The sequence below is a fragment of the Hibiscus syriacus genome, unplaced genomic scaffold, assembly GCF_006381635.1.
Source record: "Hibiscus syriacus cultivar Baekdansim isolate YM2019G1 unplaced genomic scaffold, ASM638163v2 tig00111331_pilon, whole genome shotgun sequence".
NCBI classification, from domain to species: domain Eukaryota; kingdom Viridiplantae; phylum Streptophyta; class Magnoliopsida; order Malvales; family Malvaceae; genus Hibiscus; species Hibiscus syriacus.
Genome location: NW_024063060.1, coordinates 900,768 through 913,458, shown reverse-complemented (window position 1 = coordinate 913,458; position 12,691 = coordinate 900,768).

Sequence of the window (12,691 nt, the reverse complement as noted above, 5' to 3'; positions counted from 1 at the left end):
TCAAATTTAACAACCTCACCGTCGAATTCCATAGTAAGAATTCCATTTCTCATGTCAGTTTTGGTATATTTCGTACTTAGAAAGGGGAGACCAAGAAATATTTTAAAAGAAGCGTTGGTTTGGTTATTCTCCATGTCAATGACATAGAAATCTGCTGGAAAAATCAGATCATTTACCTTAACCAGTACATTCCCAAAGATCCCCTTGGGATAAATGACGGATCTATCGATGAGTTGTATTGTCACTCTCGTTTCCTTCAAAGGCTCGGCGGAAAATGAGTTGTAAACATATATCAACATAACATTTATGGAAGCACCCAAATCATACATAGCACGTTTAATTCCTACCTTACCGATTTCAAAAGGTATAACAAACATACCTTGTCTTTTTACTTTGGTGGAAGCCTACGTTGAAAAACAACTGAGATGTTTTCACCTAAATTTACCTTCTCATTGTTGGTAAGTCTCATTTTGGTTGTGCAAAGGTCTTTCAAGAATCTGGCATATCTCGACACTTTTCGTATCACCTCAAGAAGGGGTATATTTATCTCCACCTTCCGAAAAACTTCAAGTATATCATTCTACTTGGCTTTTCTTGTCACGTTTAACCATCCTCGAAGAAAAAGAAGATGGGACGACATAGAGAGATGGTGAGGGAGGAATTTACGATGCATCATTTTCCTCTAGGATCTTGCGTCAATTTCTTATTTTTTCCTTCTTGGATCTTGATTTATTTTCTTTCAAGGATTATGCAAAAACATTCTTTGGGATTGGTGGTGCGAGAACAGTGTCGCTTCGAAGGGTTTTTGACACTAACAATTTCTCATGTGTTTGTCTTAGTTTGGGATGGTAGTTTTTCCAGTGATTCCAAGTTTCCCATGGTCTGAGCCTATTAACTCATTTGCTTATCTAACTCTTGAAAATTAGCCTTGGTGCCAACCATTCGATGATGGAATCAAATAAAGATTTTAATGGTTGATACTGCTGAGATGGAGGTGGTCTCTTTTGATAGGCTTAATTTGGTCTCAGGTTTTGTTCGTAGAAGAAATTTGGATGATCTCTCCACCCTGGATTGTAGGTATTTGAATTTGGATTATAAGATCAATAGGGAAGTACTAAAAAATTACGTACTGCATTTACTTATGTGGCAACATCTTCTTGTAACATCAGATAACAATCTGTAGGATGGTCCAATATTGTGCATACCCTGCAAAGTCTAGTTGTATCTGTTTTACCTGGAATGAGAGATTGAACTATATTAGCCAACTTATCAATTTTTAGTTTCTAAGGAAAATGTACTTATCTCGCGAACCTATTGAGTGGGTTCACTAGAAGAGCCAAACTGTTGAGAGTTAGCAACTATAATAAAAATTAAATTTCTGGCCATATTTGGAGTTATATTCATAAGCGCCTTTACATTAGCTGCGCCATCTTCATCTCTGATGGGGCAAGCCTTTATAAAATTATTAGAGGAGAGTCTGCTCTGACAATCCATGTTGTGGGTAACTAGCACAAAGTTTCTTAAATCATTCCCAATAATCGTATAATGACTCTTTGTCCTTTTTTCGTACTCATAATATATTTATTCTTCGTATAAAAAAACTTCTCAAGAAAAGAAGAGTCATGTTAGCCCAAGTGTTTACAGAATTAGAATGTAAATAGAAAAGTCAATCCCTAGCCAAATCAGCTCCGGAAAAAGGGAAAGCGTAAAGTTTAATATGATGATCAGATACTCCCTGTGGTTTCATGCTTGAACAAATCATGTGGAATTCAATCAAATTTTTATGAGTATTTTCACTCTATAGCTCATGGAAAGTAGGTAAAATATGGACCAAACCCGTTTTAAGCTCAAATGGTGTTTCTCCATTCAGGAATGCGATGCATAACAGCTGTTGTACGACAGAAACCGCAGCTAGTTCTCAGATTGTCTATTCAGACATCAGAATTGGTTGAACATTGTTGAACTTGAAATGTGTTTTAGCGTCTAAGGTTGCTTCTGGATTTGGTTATGGATTTGTTTGTTATTCTTGTTATTTTTGTCGATGTTGTCTCTTTTGTTGAAGCTTTTGTTTGTGAATTCTGTGAGCTAATGCTTCGATCACCAGGTCACAGTGTACTAGTTCTCTAGGATTTCTCCTAGTCATAAATCAAAACAAATCTTAATTAGTAACTTTGCTAAAGTCCTCGACAACATCGTCAATTTAACAAGTGTCATATATTATCAAATAAATAATCTTTAATCTCAAAATAAATAAATAAATGAACGTAGTAAAAAGAAGAATGGTCGATCCACAAGAACTAAGGAGTTTCTATCGTTGAGAAGTTTTGTTCTTTATTTGGCAAAGAAGGAAAGAAAATGGGGGATTTTTATTGAAAAAGCTAAGTAAAAAATAAAAGTGACTGTGAAAAATTAAATCTAAAAAGATAAAGAAAGTAAATTTAGAGAAGAAAATCAATAGAATAAAATAGCCTCAAGCTTTACTTTGCCTCCATTCATTTCGATCATTGAAAGAAATTTTACATTCGGGTTCATGCTGGTTACAGTCTACAAGGCCCAACTCTTATAATTTACTTTTCTGTCCAGTAAATCAATATTCTTAAGTCAATATTTGAAATTCACTCCTTGTCCAGTAAATCAATATTCTTAAGTCAATATTTGAAATTCACTCCTTGTTTGGACTAACTACGACAATTATTGTTAGCACCAAATCAATTTTAAGTACTGAAAAATCCTGACTTAGATTATATTGTAATAACTGACGCTAAGTGTGTTCATAGGAAGTCTAATTTGCTACAAGTTGATCCTTCTTCCCAACTTTAAATCATAACAACGTGCAGACTAACAAGCTCTTTTTGAAATGAGAGCGTTAAGATTTTTATAGAAAATGTCGATTACCAATCCAAGTTTGCAGAAAATTGAGAATGATATCCGAAGATATTTAGTGTTTTTAATTCTCACGAACGAATTGAGTCATCATATTTTTAAAGAAAACAAAGTAAAAATGTAAAGCAAGAATGATGATGAAAAGAAAAACTTTTATAAAAGTAAAAAAAAAATCCAAAAACATTGAATTCAAGTACAGTGACTGTTAAGCTTTACCTTAAGGGTGTATTTATAGCCTTGAATTATCCTAAAGATAAATGAAACATTTAAAATAAAATATGTAAAGATAATCCTAAAATCTTTCAAATAAAAACTTAAATAATAGAATGATAAAATCTTAAATAATAAAATGATAATTCCCAAGAATTTAAATTCAAACTTAATCTTAAATCCTAATCAATTATCGTTCGCTCGTCTTCTAGATGTTGTTGACTGGTTCGTCCTCTAAAAATTATTATTGATTGGACTGTCAAAACCTGCCACGTCGATCATCATCATGCCCTAAGTTATGCCCATGCGTCCAACCTTGATTCTAGAAAATAAAAAAAATGCAGAATATGCTCTTTTCATATAATTTTTTTGGAAATTATAATCACACGTAAAAATAAATAAAAAGAATAACCCAAATCAATAATATCAAAGAGTCAACAAAGAGTAATTAATGACAAAACAATAATAAAATGATAATCATCAAAGAACCATGAAATATTGCAATAATATATGATTATTAATATGTTGTTTCAATAATAATTGGTATAATTGGAAGAGTGAATCTAAATCCCCGGATCCCGGGTTAGTAGTTTGGGTCAACCCAAAGACCAAAGTTAAGCCATTGGACCTTATATTATAGTTGGACCAAGTTTTTTGTTTATGGGGTTGAGTTATGGCCCAAAGAGAGTTGTTGTTTGGGGATGAGTAAATTATGAAATAAAAGTAAAGGAACTAAAAGTGTAGTTTACCTATAGATATTTTGAAAGCTAGAAAACCCCTTCATAATATATGATTTTTACGTGAACTAATCCCCTTACAAGCTCACCAAATACTCTTCCTATCTTCTCATCTTTTCTTCTTCTTAATTCTTTCCTAAAATGAGGAATTTAGAAAAATTCAAGGTTAGTTGAGTGAATCCAAAGTAAGATTTCAACTCCTTATTGTTCAAGCTTCAATATAAGTTCAATTTCATTAGTTTTTATGCATAGAAACAAAAATGGGTCTTGAGAGATTTGTGGGAATCTATGGATTCTAGCTAAGTTTTGAGTTATAGGGAGTTGGCTTAGATGTTATTCAACCCCTAGATGGATTCATAATTCATTTTCTTATTTTGTTTAGTGAAAGAGATAGGAGAAAGCTCAAGAGCTAAGGGAAAATAAAAGTTGAATCTTGAGTGAGTTGAGAAAGTTTTTAGGCATCTAAGGAGCAAGTTAACACATTTACAACTCTTCTATACTCCTACTGAGTCATTAGAAGTTCAAAATAGTTTAAATGTTTGAGTTGAACATGATAAGCATTTTCATGGTGAAATTATTGTTTTAGAGTTATAAATGTGTTTAAAGCCTCTATTATGAACCTTATTGATCAAATAAAACTTTAAGTATGTTTGAGAACCTCACTAAGGACTTTGGGATTAAAAAATAGAGTTTTTCATAGTTGTTTTATAACTTATACAAGTAGAGTATCAATATTGTAGGGATAATATTGATACTTGTTCTTAGTTTAGGGAAAATTCGTGAGTTTCTGGGAAAGAGTATCGATACTCTTTCAAGAGTATCAAAACTTTGGGTCATAATTTCAAAACTCCCATAAAGTTTCAAAACTGGGTAGAACATAATGTATATAGGAGAGTCTCACATGGATAATCTGAGGGATCAGGTTTTTAGTTAAAGTATGAAGATCATTCTTTATTTGAGTATGAGGTGGAGTTCTTTCAACTCAGTCGGTACACTCCAGAGTTAGTATCGTCAGAGTATTTATGTTGTAGGAGGTTCAAGGAGGGCCTCCACCATGATATCCTTGCCCATCTATCTACCAATCCCACCAGAGTTTTTCTGAGTTAGTCTACCAGGCCAAAGCCTTAGAGAGGGTGCTAGGAAGAGGAGCTACAATTGTGAGTGCTACTCCTAATCAGGTTAGGGGATGCAGATTCATATAGGCCACCGCATCCATCGAAGAGAGCATGAGACTCTCAAGGTTCTTGGAGAGATTCACAGGGCCATTCTAGCAGACCATCTCGTCAAGCGAGCAGAGAAGGTGGTAGATCTTATTAGTATAGGAGACTATTGGTCACTACCTCAGTAGTGACCTCTAGAAGATCGTCGAGTGTACCGTCTCAGCCTATCTTTTCAGTTTGTGGTTAGAAGTATGCAGGGGCATGTCGTCAGAGGTCCATAGGTTGTATAGATATGGTTCTTTGGGCCATTTTATCAGAGAGTGCCCAGAACCTCGAGATACGACACCAACTTTGACTCAGAGGTCATCTCCTACACTTATGAGGGTAGAGGATCTCATAAGGGTGGTATCTCATCATCTGGTCAGACTGGTAGAGGTATGGGTTGATCAGGGTCCAGTGTAGAGCCCAAAGTTACTGCTCGTTAGTATGCAGTCCAAGCCCAGGAGGATTACGATGCAGTAAATGTTATTTCAGGTACTTTTGCAGTGTTTTCTCTTTCAGTTACTGCATTAATCAATCCAGGATCCAGCCATTCCTATATCTGTTATGATCTAGACCAAAAGAGGAGTATTTTAATCGAAAAACTTAATATAGGGTTCAGATTATCTAGCCCTTTAGGATTAGATGTCCTAGTAGACAAGGTCCACCGTAGATGCCCTAGTAGACAAGGTTCACCGTAGATGCCCTATTGAAGTTTAATGTGAAATCTTCCCAGCCGACCTTATGAAGCTACCTTTCAAAGAGTTTGATCTAATTTTGGGTATGTACTGGTTTTCAGAGCATGATGAGACTTGAGATGCAAACTTTGATGACTTAAACTTAGTAAAGAGGACAGGACACATATTATAATGTTTTGTAAAAAACCCAAGTACAAAAGAATTGTGTTGGCTTTTAAAGCTCAGAGGATGCTGGATCGGTGTTGTGAAGCATTCTTGGCTTATGTAATCGATACCAGAGAATCAATTCTATAGATTGAGGATATATGAACAGTCAGAGACTTTGTAGATATTTTTTCAGAAGAGTTACCAGGGTTACCATTGGATCGAGAGTTAGAGTTTGGCATTGAGGTAATGCCAAGATCTGCTCCGGTGTCCATTCCTCCCTATCATATAGCACCGACGGAACTAAAAGAGTTGAAGGTTCAAATCTAGGCGTTGCTGGAGAAAGGTTTCATCTGGACAAGTATATCACGGGGAGCACCAGTTCTCTTCGTTAAGAAGAAAGACGGGTCGATATGGATGTGCATCGATTAAGTTCCTGGTAACGTTGTTTGGACTCACCAATGCCCCGACAACATTCATGGATCTAATAAACCAAGTTTTCCACCCGTATTTGGATTAGTTTTTGGTGGTTTTCATAGATGATATCCTGGTGTATTTGTGATCAGAGGATGAGCACGACCGACACCTGCACATAATTCTTTAGACCCTTTGAGACCGTCAGTTGTTTGCTAAGTTTGGAAAGTGCGAGTTTTGGTTGTCTGAAGTTTCATTTTTGGGGCATGTAGTAGAAGCAGATGGTATCCGTGTTTAACCTCAGAAAGTTCAAGCAATCCTTGAGTGGAAGACACCCAAGAACGTAACCGAATTACGTAGTTTATGATGTCTCGTGGGCTATTATCGTCGCTTCGTAAAGGGTTTTTCGATGATAGCCACCCGGATGACAAAGTTACTTTAAATAAGTGTATCATTTTTGTGTGGTGAGAAACAACAGTATGGTTTTGAGCAATTGAAGTTCCTGTTAACACAAGCCCAGTCTTAACCTAGTCTGATTTGGGAATGAGTTTATCGTATATAGTGATGTTTCACTAAACTTTTTTGGATGTGTTTTGATGCAAGATAGAAAGGTAGTAGCGTATACATCTCGTTATCTCAAGCCTTATGAGCGAAATTACCCCACCCACGATTTAGAGCTTACAACGGTTATTTTCACGCTAAATATTTTGAGGCATTACTTGTTTGGGGGAAAATGCCATATCTTCAAAGATAAAAAAAAGTTTAAAGTATTTGCTTACCCATAATGAGCTATTGGAATTGCTTAAGGATTATGATCGTGTTATTGATTATCACCCCGGGAAAGCTAACGTTGTAGCAGATGCATTAAGCCAAAAATTGATGTCAGAGCTGAGAACTTTGTTGGCGTACTTGAGTATATTCAATAATGGAGGTTTTCTAGTCAAGCTTCAAGTATAACCCAAGTTAGTGAGTGAATTCAATAGACTTCAAAGTTCATACGGTTGCCTAAAAGTTCGTATGAAACAAGTTAGCCAAGGTGAGGCCCCGGGGTTTGAAATGCAAGTTGGTGATGTATTGTATTTTAGAGGGCGGTTATGTGTGTCTGATGTTGAGTATTTCCGTAGAAAAATCCTTCATGAAGCCCATTGTAGTCCACTTTCTATTCATCCTTGTAGCAATAAGATATACCAATAGCTTCGACTGTTGTACTTTTGGTCGAGTATAAAAAGAGAGGTTTATGAGTTTGTAGCAAAGTGTCTGGTGTGCCAATAGGTTAAGGCAGAACATCAAGTTCCCTTAAGGATACTCCAACTATAACATGCCAAAAGTCGGGTCAATGACTAAAATGAAAATTTTGGAAACTTTGTGCTCAATTCTGAAATAAACTAAAAGTTTAGGGACTTAAGTAAAGGGTTTTGGATTAAATAGTAAAGATGGATAAACTAAAGAGGTAAAATGGTCTTTTCATAGGAAATATTTTTATATTCCCTTTTGAGTAATATAAAACGTGGGAAATGTGAGAAAACATCCAGAGTTTTCTTCTTTTCTTCTTCATTCTCTTCTTTTCCACCGTAAAGCTCTTAATAAAAGGTGAGTTGGTTTTCTTTTGGTTAATTCTTAAGAGTCAAGCATGGTTTTGGTTAATGAAGCATTAGGAGAGAGTATGAAATCAAAAAGAAGCATGTAAACTTAAAGAGTGATAAGTTATGGTTGATTTAAGTTAAGAAATAAATAAGTGAAATTGTGAATAAGGATATATAAATGGATTTAAAAGTTGAATATGACTTGTCATATGGAAGAGTAAGAAGTTATAAGTGTTAGAATTGAGTTTGGATAACATGGAAAATTTGGTATGATTCTTAGTTTTATGAATTTGAACGATATATGGTAGATGATAAGGTGTGAGAATGATAGAAGTTAGTTAAAATGGTTGTAGTTAAGTTTGGTGATATTAAAGGAGTTTTGTATGAGGAAATTTAGTTAAGAGTTGATGAATATTTTGGTGAAAAAGCCTATTTTGAGCAGAGAGTGTCGATACCCTTTGAATGTGAACTGATACCCTCTTGAACGAAAAATTACATAATGCAATGAGTGTTTCGATACCCCCTAAAGGAAAAAGTGAAGATTGGTTTATTAAGTTCGTTTAAATTATTAGTATCGAATTACAAGGTGTATGTATCTAATAATTGTCTTAAAATGTATAATTATGTAGATACATAGCCTAAATGAGTTCTGGAACCATTGACAAGTAAGATCGATCAGGGGGAAAAGATAAGAGATCGATATTGACTAGTGAGGCCAGGTGAGTTCATATTCAATAGTATATGATGTGTGATGGGAATAAGACTTGTGATAAGTCTATTTCCTATAGTGTTACGCATGAATTTATGATTAAAGGCATGAGTTGAATATGAGTGTATGTATGCTTGATTATATGAATTGATCTGTTCTTTTGTGTGCTATGTGATTCATGTAAAAATAGTATTAAGTGATAATAAGAGAATATAAAATAAGTTAAGAAATTATGTGAAAATAAAATAACCTAGTGTAAGCTATGTGATACAGTATAAGTGATTACATAAGAAAGATTATGAATTTTATGAGATATGAACTATATGATCATATATGTAAAATAGTAAAGTAGAATTATATTATTAAATGAGAAGTGAAATAAGCTAAATAATATTGAACTATAGGATGATATGAGAATAGTATACCAACTATGAGACTTGAACAAAAAAGATAGTATGAACATATAATATAAGTTAGATGGGAAGGATTCATATGTTTAAATAAAATTATGACACATGGGTTGTATGATAGAAATATATGGAGCCATATGAGAAGATTCTAAGAGTTATATGAAATTAAATTAAGTAAATAGATTTATTTGTATATAAAAGAAATAATAGAAGTGATATATATATATTTACAAGTAGGAAATTGGTTACATGATCTAGGTGATTATAAGAGAATGAAACATAAATTATATGATATGCTATAACTTATTATATGCATATATGAAATATGTTATTAAGCAACGAGACTAGTAATATGAAATGACTTGGAAAGTTAATAGAAGTTATGTGAAAATAATATATGTTCTTATATGGGATATGTGATTTATGTAACAATGAGTTATGTGAAAAATAAGTGAGGTGATTGCATGATTACAAGAAATAAGTTATGTGCTAAAGAGATAAATCATATAAGATAGGACATATGTGGTTACATGAGACATGGTATGAAAAAGAGTACAAGTATATGTGATGAGATATGTGAAAATGAATTACATGAAAATATACTATGTGTAAGTGAACTATGTGATTATATGAATATGTGAAATGACATAATTAAATGCCCATGTTATGTGTTATGAGAGCTAGGGGTATAGTTGGCATGCCAAGAGTCGAGGTTTATGTGGTCCTTTGGGGACATATATGTATTCTTTCGAACATGTGTGAGGTCTTTTGGAGATACATACTTGATCCTTGGCATATGTATATGATTCTTAAGGAATTCTACGTGGTCCTTAGGGACAATCTTATATGACACTTCGGTGCATTTCTACGCTGCACTACGGTGCAATTCTACGTGGCACTTTGGAGCATTTATACGAGCTGTGGTGACAACATTAGTGCACAACCTCTATAGACTCACATATCTATAGTTCTCACATGTGTACATGGGCTAATAAAAAGGATAATATAAATAAACTTGGTATAATCATATGTTTATTTCGTTGTGAAGTGATTTATGTGCTATGATGTGATAATTAAGGATATTATAGATAAGAGTATAAAGTTATAAGGACTAATGCACATATTGGTAATAATAGAAATAATTGTACATAAATATGTATGATTTGATATGATGTTATGTGTATTCTTGGTGAAATGATATACTTGTTTTATGATGTGTATATTGTTAAGTATAAGAATGTGTGACTAAGAGATATATTTGATAATAATAATAAGAATTATAATAAGGATAATGTAATGATATGGATTATGTTCTAAGGTATAATATTTTTTATCGTTTGATATGATTACATGAAGTATGTAGTATCCTAGGAAATAATAATGAGTTGTTATATTTAAGTTTATTTATGTATCACTAAGTCATCGACTTAGCGTGTGAATGTTTCACACGTAGGTTTGGAAAGCGATAAGAGAAGTAAAGAGGAGCAAGACAGGTCAGTAGCTTCCTTACGAAGATCAGATCAGAAACATATGGATTATATATATTTTGTGTTATAGAATTTAGTTGGCATGTAGTTACAAGATTTGGATTGAATATGCTCTGATCGGTTTGAAAAACAATTTGATTATATTTATTAATGTAAAGTACTCATTTTTTTAAATAGTGAATTTAATAATTTGTGGATTTGTAAAGACAGAGTTTTGAAAAGTCAATGTGACACCTCAGACTCGTATCTGAGTCAGGTACGAGTTGGGGTGTTACACCAGCCGATTCAGATATCGTAGTAAAAATGGGACAAAGTAACGATGGATTTCATGACTGGGTTATCGATGACAAGGCGTAAGCATGATGCTAGGTGGGTGATAGTAGATCGGTTGACTAAGTCTACTCACTTTTTATCGATTCGAATGGACTTTACCTTAGAAAGACTAGCACAACTCTACATTCACGAGTAAGTGAGGTTGCATGGAGTCCCAACTTCGATCATCTCAGATAGAGACCTAGATTCACTTCTCAATTTTGGGAAGCTCTTAACAGTTCCCTAGGTACCAAGCTTCATTTCAGCACCATATTTCACCCGCAAACAGACGATCAGTCAGAGCGCATTATTCAAATTATTGAGGATATTCTTAGGTGTGTTATTATGGATCTTGATGGTAGTTGGGATAATCACCTACCATTGGTGGAGTTCACGTATAATAATAGTTATCAGTCGAGCATCCAGATGGCTCCATACGAAGCTCTATATGGACGCAAGTGTAGAACTCCTCTTTGTTGGACTGAGCTCAGTGAAGGAAAATAATGGTACCAGATCTTATTTGGGAAACTGAAGAAAATGCGAGGTTGATTTAGAGTATACTTAAGGAGGCTTCAGATAGGCAGAGATCGTATGAAAAATTGAAACGTAAGGAAATCGAGTTCGAAGTGGGAGACAATGTATTCTTTAAGGTGTCCCGTGGAAAAAGGTACTTCAGTTTAGATGCAAAGAAAAGTTGACTCCAAGTTTCATCGGTCTCTACGAGGTTCTTGAGAGAATATGATCGGTCGCTTATCGTTTAACCTTACCACCAGAGTTGGAACGCATTCATAATGTGTTCCATGTATCCATGCTTAGAAGATATCGTTCCGACCCATCCCATGTCTTATCTTTAGAACAAGTCGAGTTAAGCCCTGACATGTCTTATGAGGAGGCGTCGATAACAATTCTAGCCAAAGAAGTAAAAAAACTGAGAAATAAAAAAATCCCTTCAATAAAAGTACTTTGGAGGAATCATATGGTCGAGAAAGCTATATGAGAAACAAAGAAAGATATGAAGCTCCAGTATCTGTATATTTTCTATCCCAATAAATTTTGAGGATGAAATTTCTTATTAGAAGTGAAGAGTTGTAACACCCTGACTGACGGGTTAGTAGTTTGGGTCAACCCGAAGCCCAAAGTTGAGCCATTGTAACTTATATTATAGTTGGACCAAGTTTTTTGTTTGTGGGCTTGATTTAGGGCCCAAATAGAGTTGTTGTTTGTGGATGAGTAAATTATGAAATAAAAGTAAAGGGACTAAAAGCGTAGTTTACCCATAGCTATTTTTAAAGCCTGAAAACCCCTTCATAATATATGATTTTTAAATGAACTAACCCCTTTACAAGATCGCCAAATACTCTACCTATCTTTTCATCTTTCACTCTTCTTCATTCTTTCCTAAAGTGAGTAATTTAGAGAAATCCAAGCTTAGTTGAGTGAATCCAAGATAATATTTCAACTTCTTATTCTTTCAGCTTCAATATAGGTTCAATTTCATTAGTTTTTATGCATAGAACCAAAAATGGGTCTTGAGAGATTTATAGGAATCTATGGATTCTAGCTAAGTTTTGAGTTATAGGGAGTTGGTTTAGATGTTATTCGACCCCTAGATGGATTGGTAGTCCATTTCCTCATTTTGTTTAGTGAAGGAGATAGGAGAAAACTCAAGAGCTAAGGGGAAAGAAAAGTTTAATCTTGAGTGAGTTGAGAAAGTTTCTAGCCATCCAAGGAGCAAGGTAACACCTTTGCAACTCTTCTATACGTTTATTGAGTCATTAGAAGTTCAAGATAGTTTAAATGTTTAAGTTGAGCATGATAAGCATTTTCAAGATAGTTTAAATGTGTTTAAAGCTTCTATTATGACCCTTGTTGATCAAATAAAACTTTAAGCATGTTTGAGGACCT